Raw genomic sequence first — 20814 nt, forward strand, 5'->3', positions numbered from 1 at the left:
AGATAAGGGTCACTGGTGAGCCTTCCAATTCCGAATTGTAGTTCATTCCAAATATTGTCAAGTTGACAACCAGGAATAGCCACTACAATCCACCCCTTGTCAACTTGACACAAATAATATCTCATGTTCACATGAAACAATAACAAGGTTGTAAATACGCCTAACATGATATAACTATCCCTCGTACAATCGCAAACGCATTAGTAAATTTACAATGGGCATTCATATTACTTTATAATCCTCGTTTCTGCAACTGGTTACGTGGCCTTAATTGGTATTTATAACTACCTTCCTCTACTACCCATTCTGTATTTCCTTCACCTTCAGCCAGCACCTCAGCAGGTCTTGGCTCTTTTCCTGGAGGATTGACCCATACCTTCATTCCTGATGGGTCTGCGTCCTTTGTCATCCTGCTTGGATTAGGCTGTTGTAGTTTCCCATTGACTTTAATCACAGGACATGGTAGTACTAAGAGACGCCCTAAGGGATCTCCTGCACTCCAGACATAATCTTGCTTACCACCATTGTGAAGAGGTAATCCAATTTCCCCATGGTAATCTGGATCTATCACCCCTCCTAACACTGTTATTCCTTTTTTAGCCTGTTGGTTTAAGGGCATTAGAAGCCCAAAATGACCAGGGGGAAGTCTGAGCTTCCAGTTCAATGAAATGTTTGTTGTAGCTCCTGGTAGGAGCACTCCCCTCTCTGGAGCCAAAACTTCTAGGCCAGCAGAACCTAGAGTTATGGGGACAGGAAGCAAAAATTTTCCTAGAGGGTCACTAGGAGTGATAGTAAGTGGAACTATTCCGTTTTCCACCCCTTGATTCCTGGACCCATGAATCCTGGCTATGGGTGAAACTGTACCATATATCGAGCGCTGATTCAAAGCATATACTGCCTTCTGAAGAACTCTGCCCCAGCCTTCCAAGCTGTTACCACCTAATTGGCGCTGTAACTGCATCTTCAAAAGGCCATTCCATCTTTCTATCAGCCCAGCTGCTTCAGGATGATGGGGAATGTGGTAAGACCAGTGAATTCCATGATCGTGGGCCCACTGTCGTACTTCTCTGGCTGTGAAATGAGTTCCTTGGTCAGAAGCAATACTGTGTGGAATACCATGACGATAGATGAGGCATTCTGTCAGTCCGTGAATGGTGGTTTTAGCAGAGGCATTACGTGCAGGAAAGGCAAATCCATAACCAGAATAAGTATCTACTCCAGTAAGAACAAAACGCTGTCCTTTCCACGAAGGAAGTGGTCCAATGTAGTCAACCTGCCACCAGGTTGCTGGCTGGTCACCTCGAGGAATGGTGCCATATCTGGGGCTCAGTGTTGGTTTCTGCTGTTGGCAGATCTGGCAATCAGCAGCAGCTGTAGCCAGGTCAGCTTTGGTGAGTGGAAGCCCGTGTTGCTGAGCCCAAGCATAACCTCCATCTCGACCACCATGGCCACTTTGTTCATGTGCCCATTGAGCAATGACAGGGATGGCTGGGGAGAGAGGCTGACTGTCCACAGAACGGGTCATCTTATCCACTTGATTATTGAACTCCTCCTCGGCTGAAGTCACCTTTTGGTGAGCATTTACATGGGACACAAATATCTTCACATCCTTTGCCCATTTGGAGAGATCTATCCACATACTTCTTCCCCAGATGTCTTTCTCACCAATTTTCCAATTGTGATCTTTCCAAGTCCCTGACCATCCAGCCAATCCATTGGCTACAGCCCATGAGTCAGTGTATAATCGTACATCTGGCCATTTCTTCTTGCAAACAAACTGTAATACCATGTGTACTGCCCAAAGTTCTGCCCACTGTGAAGATTTCCCTTCACCTGTGTCTTTCAAGGTTGTCCCAGAAAGGGGTTGTAATGCTGCAGCTGTCCACTTCTGGGTGGTGCCTGCATAACGTGCAGAGCCATCAGTAAACCAGGCTCTAGTCTTCTCCTCTTCGGTCAGTTGATCATAGGGAACACCCCATGAGGCTATAGGTGCATGCTTGGCAGCAGATGGCATTGTAACAGGAGTAGAAACCATAGGCATTTGAGCAACTTCTTCATGTAACTTGCTTGTGCCTTCAGGACCTGCTCTGGCCCGATCACGTATATACCACTTCCATTTGATAATAGACTGCTGCTGTGCACGTCCCACTTTATGACTTGCAGGGTCTGATAGTACCCAGCTCATGATGGGTAGTTCAGGTCGCATAGTGACTTGGTGTCCTATTGTCAGACGTTCAGTTTCCACTAAGGCCCAATAGCAGGCCAAGAGCTGTTTTTCAAAGGGAGAATAGTTGTCTGCAGATGATGGTAGAGCTTTGCTCCAAAATCCCAAAGGCCTTTTCTGTGATTCACCTACAGGGGCCTGCCAGAGGCTCCAAACAGCATCTCTATCAGCCACAGACACCTCAAGTACCATCGGATCTGCTGGGTCATATGGTCCAAGTGGTAGAGCAGCCTGCACAGCAGCCTGGACCTGTTGAAGGGCCTTCTCCTGTTCCAGGCCCCACACAAAGCTAGCAGCTTTCCGAGTCACTTGGTAAATAGGCCTAAGTAACACACCCAAGTGAGGGATGTGTTGTCTCCAGAATCCAAATAGACCCACTAAACGTTGTGCTTCTTTCTTGGTTGTAGGAGGGGCCAGGTGCAATAACTTATCTTTCACCTTAGAAGGAATATCTCTGCATGCCCCACACCACTGGACTCCTAAGAATTTCACTGAGGTAGATGGTCCTTGAATTTTGGTTGGATTTATTTCCCATCCTCTGATACGCATATGTGTTACCAATGAGTCCAAAGTGGTTGCTACTTCCTGCTCACTTGGTCCAATCAGCATAATGTCATCAATATAGTGCACCAATGTGATATTTTGTGGAAGATCCAAACGATCAAGATCCCTTCTAACTAAATTATGACACAGGGCAGGAGAGTTAATATATCCTTGAGGCAAAACTGTGAAGGTATACTGTTGGCCTTGCCAACTGAAAGCAAATTGCTTCTGGTGGTCCTTATGGACAGGTACTGAGAAGAAGGCATTTGCCAGGTCAATAGCTGCATACCAGGTGCCAGGAGATGTGTTAATTTGCTCAAGTAACGAAACTACATCTGGTACAGCAGCTGCAATTGGAGTTACTACCTGATTTAGTTTTCGATAATCAACTGTCATTCTCCATGATCCATCTGTTTTCTGCACTGGCCAGATAGGAGAGTTAAACGGAGATGTGGTGGGAACCACCACCCCTGCGTCTTTCAAGTCCTTGATAGTGGCAGTAATTTCTGCAATGCCTCCAGGAATACGATACTGTTTTTGATTCACTATTTTCTTTGGCAAAGGCAACTCTAAAGGCTTCCATTTGGCCTTTCCAACCATAATAGCCCTCACTCTACAGTTCAGGGAACCAATATGAGAATTCTGCCAATTTCTGAGTATATCTATCCCAATTATACATTCTGGAACTGGGGAAATCACCACAGGATGTGTCCGGGGACCTACTGGACCTACTGTGAGTCGGACATCAGTCAAAACTCCATTAATCACCTGCCCTCCATAAGCCCCTACTTTAACTGGAGGGCCACAATGTTTCTTGGGATCCCCTGGGATCAGTGTCAACTCAGAACCAGTATCCAGCAGACCCCGAAAAGTCTGATTATTTCCTTTTCCCCAGTGTACAGTTACCCTTGTAAAAGGCCGTAGGTCCCTCTGGGGAAGAACTGGAGAAAGGGTAACAGCAAAACCTTTGAGTGTCTTATCAAGATCCTTCCTCAGCGGAACCTGGCCACCCCTTCATTCAAGGGGTTCTGGATCTGCAAACTGTCTCAAGTCTGGAAATTGATTCACTGGCCGAGATTGCTGTTTACCACGATCTAATGTAGCCTTTCTTTCATTTGGCTGTTTACCACGATCTAATGTAGCCTTTCTTTCATTTGTTTGAGAATTTTTCTGCTTATACAGATCAAACAAATATGCAGTAGGCTTCCTATGTATTTCATTCCTGGAAACACCATGATTGGTTAGCCAGTACCAAAGGTCCAACCGAGTCATGCCATTATAAATTTCACCTCTCCTGTGCTGACCATTACTGGGTATGTTATTATAAACATTCTTTTGTCTACGCTGTCCATTATAATAACTAGAATCACCTTGTCTCCGGTGATTCAATGCTGCCACCTGGCCCTTGTTACCTCGGAATCCAACTAAACCCAGTGAATTTAATTCATCTAATTGAGCAGAAGCATCTCCAATGCTAAGATCTGGCACAAGGAAAAGGGAAAGAACAAAACCCTTCAAATGTGCTGGTGCCCCTCTCACCAATTTGCGTCTTATAGAGCTGGTGAAGGGCATATCTTCTGGACCTTCCCATTGTGGACAATTATGCTTTACACAATATATCCACTCTAGCATTGCAATTTCCCTAAGTCTTAAAATCCCTTCATCAACACTAAGCCACGGAATATCAGGCATCTCCAAGTCATTTCCAGTAGGCCATCTTTTGATAAACACCTCAGCCAACCATTCAAACAAACTTTTGACACCTTTTTTAACTATGCGAGCTTCCGTATTAAACCTAGAATCTCTACTCAGAGGACCCATGTCAATAAACTCAGCCTGCTCTAGTTTTATGTTCCTTCCACCCTTATCCCACACCCTTAAAATCCATTCCCACACATATTCACCAGGTTTCTGCTTGAATAAATTAGCAAACTCATTAAGCTCCTTAGTAGTGTAGCGAATTTCCTCATGGACTACACTTTCCACCTCCCCTCTAGGAGCCTGTTTTGCTTTGAGTCTGGTTACAGGTCTAGAAGAAACTATTGGTGGGCCTTGAGAAACATCAGTAGTGAAAGTCATTGCTGGTTTATCAGACTCTGCAAAATTAATTTCCTCATGTGGGGAAGGCATTATTTCAAGAGGTGGGGCTGAGGGTACTACTTCCTCAGGTGGGGCAAACCCTTGAGAATCTGAGGATTCAAAATTCTCAGCTTCAACATGGTCTTCCCACACATCCCCGTCCCATGTTGTAGGATCCCATTCTTTGCCAATTAGAGCCCTTACTTTAACTGTCGACACACTCTGAGGCTGAGACTTGAATTTTCGCTGTAGTTCAGCCAACCTTACAATGAGAGTTTCTGTTTGATTTTCTGCAACTTGAGCTCTATTGCTACAAGAGAGAAGATTCTCCTCAAGGACACACTTAGCAACTTTTAGATCCTTTACTTGTGTCTGGAGACTTTCGATTTTATCACACAACTCCTTCCTTTCATTCATCATTTTTTCCACAGATACTAAGAGCAGCCAGCCAGTAAAATCATTTTCCGATTTTTTCCCCATCTTGTAGAAAGCTTTGTGCACTGAATCACCTAATTCATTAAGAAAATCAAGGTCATTAGCTTCTTTAAGTTCGGAATATAGTTTCAACCATGGGTCTTCAAAATTCTCTGAGCTCCCAGGAGGGAGAGAGTCTGGAGAGGTTTCAATAGTTGAAAGTGCTGGTGGATCAACAAGCCAATTCCAGTATTTTAAAAGATTCATCCTTGTACTTCTGTTACTCTAGAACCACTCCTGGTACCAACTTCTGTATTAGTCAGGGTTCTCTAGAGTCACAGAACTTATGGATAGTCTCTAGATAGTAAAGGAATTTATTGATGACTTACAGTTGGCAGACCAATTCCCAACAATTGTTCAGTCGCAGCTGTGAATGGAAGTCCAAGGATCTAGCAGTTACTCAGTCTCACACAGCAAGCAGGCGAAGGAGCAGGAGCAAGAGCAAGAGCTAGACTCCCTTCTTCCAATGTCCTTATATTGTCTCCAGCAAAAGGTGTAGCCCAGATTAAAGGTGTGTTCCACCACACCTTTAATCCCAGATGAAAGGCATAGCCCAGATTAAAGGTGTGTTCCTTAACTCGGAGATTCAATCTTCTGGAATCCATAGCCACTATGGCTCAAGATCTTCAAACCAAGATCCAGATAAGGATCTCCAAGCCTCCAGATAAGGGTCACTGGTGAGCCTTCCAATTCCGAATTGTAGTTCATTCCAAATATTGTCAAGTTGACAACCAGGAATAGCCACTACAGGTAAGCTCCATCTTTTTTGGCAGTCCTGTAGCAAACACCAAATACAACTCAGCAGCTGCAGAACCAGACCTCTAGGCAGACATACACCAGGCACGAACTGGCAGTGAGGCCTCAGAAGAGGCAAGCTGCCTCAGGAACCTTACGAGCAGTTCTTGGGCAAATTTCTCTCAATGGCTGCATTACCACAAGCTGAACTCAACAACAGTATGCAAGGTGAACCAATATATGTGTGTCTTTATTGAAGAGTAGTGAAGCAGAGCAAACCAAACCAATGCTCAGTGCTCGTCTCTCACTATCTGTGGGGTCATATTTATACTCCTTCATCTGGGGTCTTTTCATGTATTTGCTATATCAAAACATCCTCTCACCTGTGTCTGCTTCAGGAAAGTATCCTTTCATATGTCTGCTTTAGCAAGATATCCTTTCACCTGTGTGCCTCATTTGATATAACTAACTTTCCAAAGAAACTAGAAGTTTCCACTTGAGAAGACCATGAATTTGGGGCCAGCTTGACCTATGTAGAAAGCCCCTGTCTCAAGAAAACAAAATGGTTATAGTTTCATGATAACCATTTGCCTAATCTGTGCAAAGCCCTGGACTCAATCCCAAGCACTGTGAAAAAGAAAAAGCAATTGTTGATACAGTGAAGAAACAACCTACAGACAAGAAAAAAATGTAAACTTGATCTGACAAAGAATAAATATCCAAAGACACAAGGAAAAATAATTGATGTTTAAATAAGCAAATAACCTGAATAGGCATTTCTCAAAGGAAGATACACAACTGTCAAGAAAGCACATGAAAAATATATTCAACATCACTAATTGTTCAAAGAAATGTAATATAACTCGGCCATTATAGAAACATGGTAGTCTCTTCCAAACTGGAGAAGTTGGACTACCATGTGACCCAAGGACATATGTTCTATATGTCAGAGATATGTCAGAGAGACAGCTACACTCACATATTTATCATAACACTATTTACAGTGCTCAAGATATAAAAATCAACCTAGGCATCTACACACAGTGAAATATTTTTCAGCCATAAAAAAGGATGAAATTCAATCATTAGCAATGATGTGGATGAGACGGCAGGACATTGTGTTTTCACATGAAATTATCAGTCACAGAAAGAGCTATTCTTGCTTCTATGTAGAAGCTAAAGAGTGAGTCTCACCAATGTATTGCACAGTCTGGGAAAAATGAAGAAATGAAGAAATAGGATGGCTAAGCAGTACAGGAGTTAACATTGGATAAAGCAAGGAACTTCTAATATTCTATCAAACCATGGGATAGTTATGATTGACAGCAATTAACTGAATATTGCAAAAGAGCCAATAGAAGCTATGCATAATGGCTGGTGCATAACTATTTCCTTCTCATTAAACCATTCCTTTCTGTAGAGAGAAGGGGGCTCCTAAGACTCAGGAAGTAAAGGAAACTTACAGGTCTCAGAAAACAGAAAGGTCCTGATAGAACCTAGGGGGAAACCCCCACTCAATTCCTGATTCGGCGTGCTCCCAAAAAATCACGAAGGACCATCTTGATGTAATTACATGAGGTCATTTAATAAAGGAGCACCTGACCGACATGCATCCCACACAGGAGATAACAGATGTCAGCCACGAGGCTCGAAAGCTAGGGGTTTTTATGGGGTAAGGGGCTTAGGGGTATAGAATTCAGCATAGTGACACACTATTGGCTTATTTAAACATCAGCAGAAAAATTACATGTACGTGCAGGGTGTCAGAGTTCTGTGAGTTGTTGACTCAGTTTAGATAGCCCTGTTATGTCTTCACATTCCTCTTTATCTTATGGTCAAGATGTTCCCAGGAATGTTTTAACTACGGGGCATACCCAGGTTTGTTTTTCTTTTTTTCTCAGCCCCAGGCAGCCTCTAGGCTCACAAACAACCAGCAATTTCTGAGTACTTTATATGACTTACAGGTCTTGAAATTTCATCTTTCTTTCAGTCCCAGCTTCACAAGACAGGGAGCTCTAGAGATGCTGTTTCCATGAGCACATCATGCTGAGGTAGGCATGTGGACCATGCAGCTACCTTTGAGTCATTCGTCCTCTGTAAATAAATCCAACATATTCATTAATGTGCCATTAGACTCTTGTAAAACTGTTACTTTGCCCTTCCCTATATGGGGTTAATAAGTGTTTGTTCACATTCCTCCCAAAAAAACACACAAGAGTCATGAACCCCTGGAATCTTAGCACCAGGGTAGTACAATCAGGAAGATCGGGAGTTCAAGGATGGCCTCAGCTATATGTCAAGTTTGAGGCTGGGCTGGGCTACATGAGATTTAGACTTAACAAAACAATAGCAAAGGAAAGCAAAATAGTTAGGAAGGAGGTTTTCCAATGTCTCTAACATCAAGAAATAATAAATGTTTGAAGGATATACATAGATCAGATATTATTTACTGATACATGGATTGAATGTCTCTGTGTACCCATAAATATGCATAACTGCTGTAAGTATAGCACCTTCCTTTTTGATATGGGAGTCACCTTATGAAGTCCTGACTAGCCTGGACCTATCTACAAAGTCTAGGCTAGCTTTGAACTGATGGTCCTCCTGCCTCAGCTTGTCAAGTGCTAGAATTACAGGTGTGCACCTCAACAACTGAAGTGACTAAGATAACCACATCTTGTCCAGACTCCATTTTTTTTTCTGCCTAGATGGCTCTCAGACTTCCACCCTGTAATACTTACTTATATCCACCTTTGCAATGGTTTGGTGACTATCCGTGACCCTCACCATGGTACAGATATATTAACCAAAATAATTAATGTTTGTGCAGGCTGAAGCACAAAACTAAGATAACTGGAGGAAGTGTAAACAAACAAACGTGCTGTGTCTGGAAAATACTGCTAAGCTTTGTAAAATGACAGATGCTGAAAGGTTACTCTATTCCTAACACTGATGTGATTGTGGCCTTTGTCTTTAAAAAATGCTGCGCTCCTGAGCTTCAGGACCAAGAGACATTTTGAAGGCATGCATCTGCTCTTGGTTGGGCCATTATTAAAGTCTTATACTCTTAACCGACTTCACTAGTGTGGTTGCCAGTAACTATCTCTCATAGATCATTTCACACCCAACCATCTTTATTGGAAAAAGTATCTATAAACACCTTTAAGACACTGATGAAACCTGTGGCCTCTCTTGTCAGAAAAAGGTATGGACATTGCATTAAAGGATGCCTTTAGGAAGAGAGCCAATAGGTGAGAAAAGTAAAGAGCAGAAAAGATAAATAATATGTCTAAAATTCTGACACTCAATCCAGCAAAGCTTGCTTAGATCTTTAGATTGGGGGTGGGGTAGGGATAAGTGCCTTCTCTTCCTCTTTATGTTGTTGTTTCTTATATTGAGAGCTCAACTATTGTTAAAGTTTGGGAAGAGGGATCAGTGCTAGAGTGGTTGTCTAGCATGTATGAGAAACTCTGGGCTCAATCCCCGACGTCACAAAAATAATGGATAAATACCTGAGCAAAAAGTTGAACAGCAATTAGGTTACAAAAAGGGCCTCAGTCAGTCCCATGAGGTGCTCTGGAGCTGGGATGGCCATTCCCAGCTGCCCTGAGTGGGAAGAACATGGAGGGTAGAATAAAGGAATGTAACTTCATCCTCCTGCAATGGATGCAGCTGCTCAGGTATGTGACCTTGGGCAAGATGTCTTCAGGGTCTGGGCAGAGAGCCACCATCAGCTATCCTTCCAGCAGGTAGAAGGAAATGCAGTTTCCCTTGCGGGGTGTGGTAATGCTTCTAACCAATCTCTTATTTCCTCTCAAATAACTCCCCCCCACCCCAACATTTGTACGTGTAAGAGTGGCTTGCCTTTATGTGTACTACCTGCATGCCTGGTGCCCTTGGAGGCCAGAAGAAGACATGAATGAGATCCTCTGGAGCAGGAGTTATAGACTATAGTTGAACAGCCATGTAGGTTCTGGGAATCGAACCCAGGACCTCTGGAAGGACAGTCAATGTTCTTAACCACAAAGCCATCTCTCCAGCCTCTAAACCCCAAATCTTAAAATACTGTTTTTCTGTTTGCATCTCATACTTCTTGAAGACCCGAGCTCAGCCCACAGATCATCAAGGCCAGAGTTGATGTAGGAGAGATGAGCCCAGCCATCGAGGCTGCCCAACAGAATCCTTAAACAATGCCCTGATAACCGACCTTCTCAAAACGGGAGGAAGGTCCATTTCTGAAAATAGTCTCTAGAGAATTCCAGGGGTAATGGGGTGAAATCAATCAAGCAGTGCACTGTTTCGCTGTATGGCCTTTCCATTTGTCATACAAATTGTAATGAATACTTATTTCTTAATTTATATTCCGGCCTTCACACAATTTGCAGCTCCTGCCATGTTTACACGCACCATCTGGAGGAGCTAATGAGGCAGGAGCCCCAGAAATCACAACTTGCTTTGACTAAACTAAAAGATTCTTACTGGCAAGAAAACGATCTGGGTTTTTTTTTCCCCCGGAATTTTGAAGAGATTAAAATATGAGTCTTCCTGAGGATAGGGTAGAAATATGCAAAGCTAATTTTAATAGAATGAACCTGGAGGCAGCTGGCCGTCTGAATCAGTTCAGAATAATTCAGTCGTTACACCAACGGTCTCATGATAGAAAGTCTCTTTTGACATTGGAATTCTGAAAAATGATTGCCTAGCCTATACACAAATGTCACAGAGCCTCCCAGCAGACCACAGAGGGGACACACAGGAATGCTGAGTGGGATAAAGTTTAAATACTGAGACTTTGCCCTCCTGTGGCCTGGATCCAACCTTGGAAATGGCTTTGATGAATCTGGACAAGTTAAGCACTGGCTTTGGATAGCAGCTGCCTTGTGTATAAAACAGGAACTGGACAATAAAATTATTGTCAGAGTTAAAACAGAGATGCCAGGCGATTAGAGTGAGCTGTGTGAGCATGTTACCAGGAAACACTTAAATGGTTGCTGAATGTCCTGTCCTTGAAAAGTTTGCCTAAATAAATAAATAGTATACACACACTCACATGAACACATACACACACTCACATACAGAGAGAGAGAGAGACAAAGAGAGAGAGAGAGAGAGAGAGATCTTTCAAGTGCATGCTAGTCTTCCTTGGATCTTGTCCCAGTGACAGGAACAGAGGATGATATGGATGAACTGCCTACATTCACAGCCAGGTCAAGGTACTTGTCTTTGTCCTTTGTTGGAGTGTGAAGTTCTTCATGTTAGCCCAGACACTGCAAGCTGAGTCTAAAACTCTTCAGAAATGTAAAGTGGTGATACCAGTGGTAACAACTTGGCAAACATTTCACAATGGAGTCCTAAGTCTCACTCTTATTTGTTTGTTTGCAGAGCTAGGGGTTGAACCTAGGGCCTTACCGTTAGGAAACGCCATCACTGAACGATACACCCCAACTCTCATTCTCTTTTTTTCCTTTCCTGGAGACCAGGTCTCATGCAGTCCTGTCTGGCCTTGAATTCTGCAGCAAAGACTAGCCTAGAACTCCTTGATCTTCCTGTATCTACCAATTGCTGAGATTGCAGATGTGTACTGCACACACCATTGCTCAGTTTTTAAAAGTTGATATTAGAAAAGAAACCAAGTAACGACATCGTTTCTGACCCCATAATGATTCTCCTCTGCCACATATCAGAATCCTCCCACAGAATAAAACAGGACAGAAGATTGTTACCTGTCTGCTTGTATATCAAAATTTGAAAATCAATTTGTGATGATTGAATCAAAGTTGGTCTTCGGAATGGTCAGCCAATGGAGTCAAACTGACTCTGTTAAATGTGACTCTCGGCACTAGTTTACTTGACAATTTTGCGTTCGTTTTCTTCTTAAATTAGTATACAAAGTAATGAGTTTCACCATGTGATTGTCATACACTCCTTGTTTTTGGTGAATCTCTTCCTCCATACCTGCCTCCTTCTCATGGTACCCACTATCCTCTCATGAGCCACCCTTCAGTTTCCATGTTACACTCATGGACTGTCTTCTTTTTTCCTTTATTTTCCCTCCTCCAACACATTCTTGAGACCTTGTCTTACTCTATCATGGTTTCCCATACATATACCTATGTAAACAAATAAGTAAAAATTAAAATCTAGGATCTATATATGTGATAAAAACATGGTATTTATCTTTATCAGTCTAAAATACTTTGCTTAAGATATTTATTTCCATTTTCCTGAAAATGTCCTCATTTCATTCATTTTACAGCTAAATAAAATTCTATTGTGTATATGCACCATATTTCCCTTTTCTGTTCATGGGAGTGTTGCATCTCCTAGCTATTATGAAAATCCTGCAGTAAACACATATGTGCAAGTATCTCTGTAGTAGGACTTAAGTGTCCTTTAGCTTATACTCAAGAGCCTATCACTAAGTTCTCTGGAGAGTAGCATGGCCCTACATCACCTTGCACAGTGTCAGGCCTACTATTCATGTTCAGCAGTTACCTGTGAGCAGAACTAATTGCACCATCCAACCTGAGATGGGATAACCAATCCATCTTATAAAGGGAAATGCAGATCACAAAACCCAGCCTCCTCATCATCACAGCCTTTATCAAATCAAGGACAAACATAAGCAAACCACAGACGAACATATTTGAAGTGATAACATTGAGATACTTACTCTGGACCATGAGCTTTCAAACTTCTTTTGACCATAACCTACAGTAAGAAAAGCACTTATATCATTCCACATTAACACACACACACACACACACACACACACATACACATGCGCGCACACACACACACTCGTGGGCAGAAATTAAAACTGAATACCATGCTGCTCAGCCCAGCTTCAAACTAGTAGTTGAGTATAATCTTACACTAGTAGTTGAGTATAATCTTACACTAGTAGTTGAGTATAATCTTACACTAGTAGTTGAGCATAACCTTATACTTTTGACCCTCCTGCCTCAACCTCCCTGGTAGGACTATAGGTTGCGCACCCCCAGTTTAAAAGGTGCTGGGGATGAACCCAGGGCTCTTTCCAAATTCTCTACCAATTGGGCTCCCTGCCAACCTCCAAACAGACACAGCTAAAGTAACTAAAACCTTTTACTCCTTGTGTTCCCCTCTGGTTGTTGTTTATCTGGTTTGATATTTTTTTTTTTGAGACAAGATCTCACACTGTTGTATGCTGCTTAGAACACAACACACTCTTTAGCCAAGGCTGGCTTCAGGTTCACAGCAATTCTCCTGCTTCCACCTCCTGGGTGCTGAGATTAAAGATGTGAGCAACAGAACCTGGTTTGGTACTTTCTGTTTGAATTTTTCAGGGAGGCTCACCATCTCTCCTTAAGTCGTTTCACTAAATGTGGAATGGGAAACATTTCGGAAGAGCAGGGTCATAATTGTCATCCAGAAGTTCAGTGGTCGTCTTGAAGGCCAGCAGTTTGCATGCCAATCTGAGATGAGAGACCCTCTTGGGCCCTCCTTGGCCCTTCTCACATTTACAAGGAAGTCAGTTGGTGCTGTCTTGACCCTGTGTGATCCACTATCCCTTGCTTTCATATTAGCACACATCTATATGAAGGGCTCAACATTGGGATTGGGGCAGGGGGTCAGCATTCAATCCACAGGAGCCGTTCAGTCCGGGCCTCCCTTCTTCACCTGGCGCTAGCTGGGATGTGAACTTGCCTGTAGAAGCTGGAGCAGTCAGATTGGACCATGAAACAGTAGTTACAGGATTAAGCTAAGAGAATGTAAACCAAATGAGGTGAAGTTGACACACTCACCTGAGTGTACACTCTGTCTCCTAGTGGAGAATGAAACCATCCCATTGAAACCACTGGGAGCTGACCTTTTTTACGACAGCTGAATCGAAAGCATAATTGACTCATTATCCAGCTCTCTTTGCTGATAAAAGAAAATAAAAATGTATGCTCTTTTAGGCCAAGTCTCTGTGAACCCTGGCTAGTCTCTTCCTGACATTCCCATTGTCTACAACCCTCAAAGAGAAAATATAACACAAAGAGGCTAGGCTGTCACCAGGAGAGGCACGATTTGTACGTTGATTTTTAACTCTAAGGCAGAAGAAGCCTGTGCTGTATTATGTTGAAAGCCTGGGTCCCCTCATCCTGGATGGAAACACTAGAAAGCATCTGGAAGGTCAGGGGTCATCGCACAGAACTGGGCAGCAGGAAAGCAATCCTGACAGCTACTACTGCGGGCTGGATTCAGATTCACTGTGGGAACAAGAACCATAAGTAACTGTGGTGATAACCGAAAACCAGTGACCCTGGCCGGCATCGAACTTATGAACTGTGGACACTCCTCGCCTGGCTCATCAAAGGCTTTGGGAAGGCCTGGGAGCCTCGGGGAGTTGAGCAAGTGCTGCTTCCTCTCAGCAAGAATACCTCACTTTCCAGCACAAAGCGTCTTGAGGGAGATTCACTTACTTTCAGCGAAGCAACCAAAAACTGAGGGCAAGAGTGAGAGCTCAGTGGGTAGGTGTGTTTGCTTCGCAACCCAGAGGGCCCAAGTTCAAATCCCAAGCACTCATATCAAAAGCTAGACATGCCCACACAGGCCTACACCTCTACCCATAGTACAGATGGGCCTGTAGACAAGAAAATTGTTGTGGTTTGCTGACCTAGCTTCAGATCCAGTGAGAAATCTGACTCAGGTAAAGGAGGCAGAGGGTTCAGTATAGCAGGGCACTCAGTGTTCTTCTCTGACCTCTGTGTGCATGCACATACATATGTGCACACACATATATTGCCAAATTCTTGCAAACCTTGACTACAGGTGCTAAGGAAGTGAAAAAAAAAAAAAAAAGGACAGACTGGGAAAAAAAAAAAAAAGCAGACACACAGACTCAGAGAGGTTTATAGAGAAAAGCAATAACATCCTGGAAGCCCAGGCTGTTGTGTACCGCTGAACAAAGACATGGGCTATTACATACAAGTGGACAAGGAGGCAGGATATCACCTACAGACGGACAATGAGGCAAGTTTAGGTACTCTCAGTAGAAGCAGTCTCTATAGGTGTGCAGTCTTGGGGCTGTAAATGCAAGTTGCACGTAGACATTTTCTGCTCACACTATCAACATTCACACTTGGACCACAGGAAGGCTTTGTCACTCCCATGGGACTGAGGCACTGGGGGCCTTGACACGGCCATGCCAAAGCCAACAAGACACATTGACACAATGCTCTCTACAGTATACGCACGCATAATTAAAAGAAAAAAAAATCGGTATCATTTGGCTTTATCCTTGAGATGTTTTCAAGTTAAACAGGCAAGCTCACCACATGTTCTCGAGGCTTTCAAGCTACATTTTGCCACATGCTTTAACCACCCCTTCTCTGTCACTTAGTAAGACCCCAAAACTGTGAGGACACCCTTTCAATACACATGAACTGGTTGTAAGCATTGCTTCTATTTCTGCAGACCTGAGTGGATTCTGGAATCAACTCTAACCCAGTGATGGAGCTGGGGCTAGGGCTACAACACAGCTGAGCCGTAGACTCCAGACCACATCAACTCCAGCTTTTTGTCCCTATGGAAGGATGCTGGCCAGGGACTGTTTCCAGCCTGCCTGGGAGCAGAAACAGAAACTCAGTACCACAGAGAAAGTCCCAACCCCTCCCCTTCCCCCCAGTAAACACAAAGAAGAACTGCTCATTACAGCCACTGCCGGCTCCAATGTGGGGCTCCAAGTGTGTCGAGCACACCAAACAAATTTAGCTTCACCACCTGTTCCGGAAAAGGAACTCCCATGCCAAAACCCCCCAAAAGTGCATAAATATTCTCAGTGTGGATTAGCTGGGAGTCTTTTCAAATATGTTCTATATTAGAGTTTGTAAACTGGGCACTTGATGTATACCACATGGCCACCATGGAAGATGTGAAGTTTTTGTTCTCTGACTCAAAAATAAAAGAAACCGTATTCTTTTTCTCTATAATTTTTAGACACAATTGAACAAAATGGTTTCAAGGCCTAAAACAAACAAACAAAAAACTTGTAGTCTTATTAGAAGTAAGAGACATGTGTGAAATTTTTAGGTTTTCAAGAGTCTTGTCAAGAGAGTGTGGTCAGTTACCCAAAGAACAGAAACAGGCTAAATGATAACTGATAAATTCCAGGGGTGTGTGTGTGTGTGTGTGTGTGTGTGTGTGTGTGTGTGTGAAAACCAAGAGATATAAAATGACATGCTGTCTTAGGGTTTCTACTACTATGAAGAGACACCATGACCAAGGCAACTCTTATAAAGAAAACATTTAATTGGGGCTGGCTTGCAGTTTCAGAGGTTTAGTTCTTTATTGTCATGGCAGGAAGCATGGCAGCATCCAGGCAGCCATGGTCTAAAATAGCTGAGAGTTCTACATCCGGCTTGGCAGGCAGCCGGAAGAAAGAAACCTTAAAGCCCACTCTTAGTGACACACTTCCTCCAACAAGACCACACCTCCAATAATGCCACTCCCTGTGAGTCTATGGGGGCCATTTTCATTCAAACCACCACCCATGCTATAGGCAGGTGACAACCAAAGCAATGCCTCTGCTAAGCCAAATACAATAGTTTAAAAAAAAAAAAGCTAAATTTAAGGCAGGTTCTAAAAAATACTTGACATTTATGAACCAGGCACCTTCTAAAGTCTAAACTGTTTAGGGAAAAAAAAAAATCTAGATACTATTAAATCTCTACAGCTGTTTTTTGTTGTTGTTTTTTTTTTTTAATGTAGTTGCAGTTGAAAGGAAACTTCTCAAAAGGTGTTGTCCCACCTGTGAAATTGTTACATCCTAGCCTGACTTTCTAGCCTGACTTCAAGACTCACCTCAGAACTGCTTTCGGAAGTTTCCTTGGCCCCACTTACTCTCCCCAGGCCATGTTGTGAGCCATGATCCCACACAGTCCCCTGCTTAGCCCAGAACTCTTCTGCTCTGCCTCTAACATCGTTGAGATACTTGGTGAGTGAATGGGTCCTAGGTAGTCACAGGCAAATGATAGTTAGGCAGCAAGGCCAGCGGCGAAACCTGAATGTGTCCCGATGTTACCAACCAATGGAAACGCCCACATTAGACCGCTTACGCGAGAGCAGCTGGCCTATCACATCCAGGCCGTAGAGATCTCGCTAGACATTTTCCTCATGTGAGCTCACAGTCAATGCTGACCACCACTTTTCTTTGTCTTTGGTAAGCCTGAGCTCTACACTTGTGCAGCCTAGACCTCTGCACACTTGCCCAACCTCAGGCTTTCTACTCTAACTATATCAAAGCCGTGGGATCACACTCTGAGCGGTAGAAAGGGGACGCAGGCTACTCTAGACCATTCAGCTCTAGGAGTGGATCTGGGCTGCAGGAGGGAGTCACCACATGGGTCAGACAGATGACGTGGGCTATCAGAAAACCATCACAGTGCTCAACAGTAGTGGAGATAAGTGGGCACAAGGGTCAGCCCCAGGACTTGAAGCCCTTCTAATGAGTCTAAACCGTAAGTACAGGTGACAGCTTGGGGACCTGGACATTGTCCTGAGTCGAAACCAAGGCCAGTTTCCTGTTCCATAGGAAACACACACAGACACCATCCATCCAAGGTTGTTTTTTGACCTGTAAGTACAAGGCCTGTAGTATTCTAAGTATGTATTCAGTCACCAGCCCGTATACCACCACGACATGGCATCAGCTCCGTATTTCCATATTCAGAGCACTGATCCTTAAGGATGCATTTTCATTTGTTAGAAGGACACAGGATGCTGTGTGCACAAAGTGCTGAGAGGCTCTGAAGGTCAAAACAATCCAGACATCCTTCCTGCAGCCTGGCTCCTCTGACTGCATGCAGCCTCCTATCCTTCTAAGTCTCTAGTAAAAGACTGAAACTAAGTTGTAGGATCACTCTAATCCTTTAAAAATAAAAGACCACTTGTATAGACATGACAAAGCTACCAGACTATCCCTCTTTGTCACCCGGCCACATCACCATCCACCTATGGCAACTCCACACCACCCTTCTCTCCCCCAGTGAATTCTAAATAACGGATCATTTCATAGTTGTTATTTGACTATATATATATTTAAAGTCTCTTAACACACTACAGATAGTATGAATCAAACACATAAAAATAACTTATAATAATTCTAAACACCAGTTTACAGAATCTAATTTGTATTCCCTTCCGTAGCTTTCAAGTCAGTGTCAGCGGAAGTAATCTGGTTTGGGGAGAGGGTTGTTTTCTACTTTACCCACCATCTACATCCTGGAACTATTTCCAGCCCAGAAGAAAGCCTAATAGATAACGGCGAGGAAGAAAAGTGAAAGGCAGATGGGGAAGAGGGCGGTGTCTCTAATATTAGACCAGGAGTGGGTTTTACTGCGGAGAGAACTGAGGATTTTGCAAAATGAGGGAGGATCTGGAAAGAAGAATGGAAAGAGATGGGGCAGGGGTGCCAAACTCGGGCATGCCTGTATCCTGAGCATCTGCTGCCTCTCATTCATCAGGGTTTTCTGAACCATATTCAGTCCTTCTGCTACAGCAATACACGCGAGAGGCTTCCTTCCTCACATTGACGGTGGCCTCTGATGCCATCAGCACCTTCCCTGCAACTTCTACAGTCGACCACGCTAATTCTGTTCCTCCTAAAACGCCTTAAGTAATACAGCACTATGGATGATGAACATAAGAAGTCTCTTCCTAAAGACAAAATACACCAGATGAGCCTTGTTTCATAAAAGACTAGCAACTCAGCAGAAACAAATGATGTCAGCATTAATAGCAAGTTTAATTTTAATCTTTATTATACAAAATACAATAGTCTCAAGTACTTACTTTTTCCCTTTATAGCAGTATCATCGAAAATGTATGAACTTTCCCTGCATTAGGGAGCTTTTGGTCTCTGTGACAAAATACTTAATCAAGTTTAAAGGCGGAGAGTTTACTGTGGCTCAGTTTCAGAAGTTGCTGTGTGTGATGTGGTCCTGTGGTGACACAATATACTATGTCAGGAGGCATGGCAGCCAAGAAGCAAAGACAGGAAACAGAAAGAGACTGGGGGGGGGAGGGGTCCAATGTCCCCTTCAAGATAGCAACTCAATGGCTCACTTCATCTACTAAACCCTACACCTTAACGGCCCCATTGCCTCTGAATAGCAGTACAGATCCAACAAATGGCACTTTGGAGGATACTGCAGATCCATCTACAACATCTCCCCACTCTGTTTCTGCTGAGAAAGAATGACAAACACATGGGAGCAAATGGTCACTCTACAATAAGTTGAAATGTATTCATAGATAATTCCATCCTCTGTTCTCTGCGGATAAACATATCTAGGAAGAGGAGACTAGTCTTTCAACCCTAGAACTCGAGTCTAATACACTGTAACTCACTAAAGCAAATGCATCAAGAATCACTCCTCAGCACAGATAGGGTGATGCATGCCCATAACCACCCCCAATCAGAGGGACTGGGGAGGAAGATTACATGTTCAGGGCCAGCCTTGAGGGAGGAAGAAAGAGGGAGCTCTTCTAACATGGAATCTTATCTTGCTAGTCCTCTCCCCATTCAACCCACTTCCATAACTCTCAGCCTTCCAAACCCTTCTCCTGTCTTCCTCTGCTGTATCCAACACTTCTTTCTCAAGCACAGTTGAAGTTCAGGCTGCTTCTACACATTTAAGTGTAACAAATCATAACATAGCTGCCTTCCCCAAAGCTGGCAATGTGGAGCTTTATCCCGCGATTCAGTCCTCAAATAGACTCTTGTAGCACAAATGTTTCTGTTTTCATTTAGATTAATTCCACTAATAAGGTCCTCAGCTTCCTTGAAGGAAAAGGCCACGACTTCTGCATCTTTTACACCCAGTACTTAATACAAATCAAGTGTCTGTCATCGTATTTGTCTTTGAAAATTAGACCCAATGCCATTGTGGCTACTTGAAGGTTCACCAAATAAATTGATAATTTTTAAAGTCTGTTTGTAGGGATTTTAACCCGCCATGTTTCACACAGCAGTATGTTCTCATCAAGGTCGATTTGACACACTTCTATTAAAGTAAACTGTCACTGCCACTTTGATCAAATAGCATCAAGAGTTATAAGACTTTGCAAGAGTGCATGCTGATTTTCAATTACAACAGTCTCCCTTATCTTTGGGGTTTATGGTTCAATGTTCTCAGCACATGCCTGAACCACACAAAATACCATTGTCCCATAGAAAGTACTGCCCCCACCCACTGTGCATACACTGCATGCAACTGAAGCACAGTACAGCAGCATATAATCAAGATAAAGGGATAACCCATGTCCCAAGCAAAGGGGATCCAGGACATCAACACAGTCCACAGGACAGCAGGCTATTTAAAATTTACAAGTATTAGCACAGGCCTTGGGCTCAACCTCTAGTACCACCATAAATTAATTAATAAATTAATTAATCATGACATTTATTTATAGAATTTTTTCATTGAATACTTAATATTAAATATCAGTTGACGTCAAGTAGCTCAACTGCAGAAGATGAAATTGCCTATGGGCAATTGTCTTGGCATATTAATATATCTTGGCAATGGAAAATGAGTGAACAATGAGTTTTCCTCTTTATTCTTCATGTCATCACATGCCAACAGTCCTGGTGACCTGGCAAGCAAAGAGAAGAAAGAGAAGCATTTCGTAAGTCATTAGTCCCACTAAGGTAAGTCAATCGGGAAAGGCATATGGTCTTAGCAATTTTCCCATGCCTTTCTAGGATAAAGTCATTTCTAGAACACACT

This window comes from Mus musculus, chromosome 4 (assembly GCF_000001635.26).
Source record: "Mus musculus strain C57BL/6J chromosome 4, GRCm38.p6 C57BL/6J".
Classification (NCBI taxonomy): Eukaryota; Metazoa; Chordata; class Mammalia; order Rodentia; family Muridae; genus Mus; species Mus musculus.